Raw genomic sequence first — 3,303 nt, 5'->3', positions numbered from 1 at the left:
TATATCCACTAATTACTATCACACTCTTCCTGAACAATTCTGTTTTCTTTATCTTTCTGTTTAAATTCCATTACAGAAAATGCATTTAACTTTATCCCACATAAATATTATTATAATACTTCTAATGTATTTTTATGTTACTGCCCTTGGTTAATTGTGCAATTTACAGCAGTCTAAATGATTTTATGAAGTTTTAAATATTGCTCTTCATTGCATGAGAAAAACTATTTAGCATTTCTAAAAGCAAATTTTGTATGCAAGAGTCCTCAGATTCAAAGAGAACATGTTATAACACCATTTTAAAGCCAGTTACACTGTCTATTATAAAATTCATTTTGTTAATTGAAAATGACTCCTATCTTCAGTAAATGCTATGCTGTGACCAACATCTATTGAGCCATGGGAAAATGTCTTATTAACATTTTTTATCTTTTGATTATAACTTTTGTTAATGTGAACCATGGCTGATCCTGACCTCTAGAGGGCAGCATCAAGTATACACCCCCAAAGTGCTGGACTATTGGACCACTGCTGAACGTTGGGAATCCTTGTCCACTTTTTCAGGGTATTACCTTTCTCTTCCCATTATTGCTAAGTCATGTTTTAATAGAAGCATACTTCTGTGTATATACTCAAAAGTAATCAAAATATGACAGATGTGCTTTTTTGTCTTAAAGCATACAGTAATAAGTAAGCCAACAAGAAACAGCAGTAAGGCAAGAAACAGCAAATTTAAAGTACATGTACAAGCCCCACAAAATAGACCTAATCAGTTCCCAAGCTTCTCAAAAGACCTAACACCAAAGCATGTTATTTTTTGAAAGATAGCTGAGCTCATGTTGACAAAGTATACAAAGTTATTTCACTGCTGCACTACATGAATTAGGAAGGATCAACCAGAGTCCATATCAAAGCGCTGGTTTATCAGTAAGTATGACAAATTGACTACCTAGATATAAACAAAGCTGATATTCCATGTGGGGTAGGAAAATTAGGATATAGATCTATTGGATTTCAGGGTGAAGAGGCTCTTTTACAAGTTCGCTTTGCACCAAAATATTTTCAAAGGCCTCCATGTAAAATAACTGGCAAAATAGTCACTCATCATGGAGATGGAGAGAATCAGGGATAGTCCCGTTTCTGAGAAAAATATGCCTTTGAAATTACACCACATTTCATTGCAGCATTAGTCACAATTGCCAAGATGTACAATCAACTTAAGTGTCCTTCAACGGATGAATGGATCAAGAAATGGGATCCATATATTTTGTTCTACATACAAAGTAAAATATATTTCATCTCTGCAAAGGAAATCCTGTTATTTGCAGCAATACTGTGAAAATGGAGGCCATTATATTAAGCAAAATAGCCACAGTTAGACAAATACAGCATGATCTCCCTTACATGTGAAAGATAAAGAAGTTGTGCTCAACAGAGCAGAATGGTGACTACGAGGGATTTGGGAGGCAGGTGGTTGAGTAGATTCTGTTCACAGGCCACAAAATTTAGAGAAGAGGAATAAGCTCAAGACATCTGTAGTAAGTATCGTTAATAATAATGTATTGTACATATTTTTCTAAAAATTGCTAATAAATTTTAAGAATTCTTGTCACAAAAATATAATAAATATGTGAAGTAATAGATATGTTATAACTTTATTAGGCATTCCTTAATGAATATACATTTCAAGACATCGTGTTGTGCAGGATTAATAAATAAATTTTTAATTTGTCAATTAAAACAATAAATGAAAGAAATTATATCACTTTTCCACTTAGTACCAAGTTATTTAAAGAGTTTACTTTTTGGGGGGTGGGACTTCAATATCTATTCTGGAAAATGGGAGCTAATGATACCCTTCTCCTCAGAGAGCTTTTTAAAGAAAAATATACATATGATATACGTATTATCTCAGTGTTGGCACTCAAATATTTAGATTCCTGTTCTTACCTATATGGAATTTTTTAAATTTATTATTAAATCATAGCTGTGTACATTAATGCAATCATGGGGCACCATACACTGGTTTTATATACCATTTGACATATTTTCATCACACTGGTTAACACAGCCTTCCTGGCATTTTCTTAGTTATTGTGTTAAAACGTTTATATTCTACATTTGGCAAGTTTCACATGTACCCTTGTAAGATGCACTGTAGGTGTAATCCCACCAATCACCCTCCCTCTGCCCATTCTTCCTCCTCCCCTCCCTCTCCCTCTTCCCCATATTCTTAGGTTATAACTGGGTTATAGCTTTTATATGAAAGCCATAAATTAGTTTCATAATAGGGCTGAGTACATTAGATATGTTTTCTTCCATTCTTGAGATACTTTACTAAGAAGAATATGTTCCAGCTCCATCCATGTAAACATGAAAGAGGTAAAGTCTCCATCTTTCTTTAAGGCTGCATAATATTCCATGGTGTACATATACCACAATTTATTAATCCATTCCTGGATCTATGAGCACTTGAGCTTTTTCCATGACTTAGCAATTATGAATTGGGCTGCAAAAAATATTCTGGTACAAATATCTTTGTTATAATGTGATTTTTGGTCTTCTGGGTATATACTTAGTAGAGGAGTTATAGGATTGAATGGCAGGTCTATTTTTAGATCTCTAAGTGTTCTCCAAACATCTTTCCAAAAGGAATGTATTAATTTGCATTCCCACCAGCAGTGTATGGCATATTTAATAGAAGATGCTCCTATGGAACAGAATAAGTTAAAAAATAATGCAATCATATATGAATAGATTCATATATGTATAATATTTTATAAAGGTATATGCATATACCACATATACCTAACCTAATCTCCTCTCTGGTTTTCTATGTCTAATTTTAATAATAGGAAAATTATTTAATATTAATTAGTTCATGTGTTAGTTTCCCATGCTGCCATAATGAAGTTCTACAACCTGGGTAGCTGTGGCTTGAATAAGGGAAACCTACTGTCTCAGTGTTCTGGAGGCAGAAAGTATATGACATCAAAGCATCCACAGGGATTGATTCCTTCTGAGGAGTCTGCTAGGGAGAGTCCATCCCCCTCTCATAGTTTCTGGCACCCTTAGGTGTTCCTTCACTTGGAGATAGCATTCCCCTGTTTCTTCACATCACATCTTCCACTTTCTCCTTTAATGACATCATTCATATTGAATTAGGGCCAGTTCTCAAGTTCATCTTTTTTTTTTTTGTAGAGACAGAGTCTCACTTTATTGTCCTTGGTAGAGTGCTGTGCCATCACAACTCACAGCAACCTCCAGCTCCTGGGTTTAGGCGATTCTCTTGCCTCAGCCTCC

The sequence above is a fragment of the Nycticebus coucang genome, chromosome 13 (genome assembly GCF_027406575.1).
Source record: "Nycticebus coucang isolate mNycCou1 chromosome 13, mNycCou1.pri, whole genome shotgun sequence".
Taxonomy (NCBI): domain Eukaryota; kingdom Metazoa; phylum Chordata; class Mammalia; order Primates; family Lorisidae; genus Nycticebus; species Nycticebus coucang.
This window is presented reverse-complemented; position numbering follows the sequence as displayed.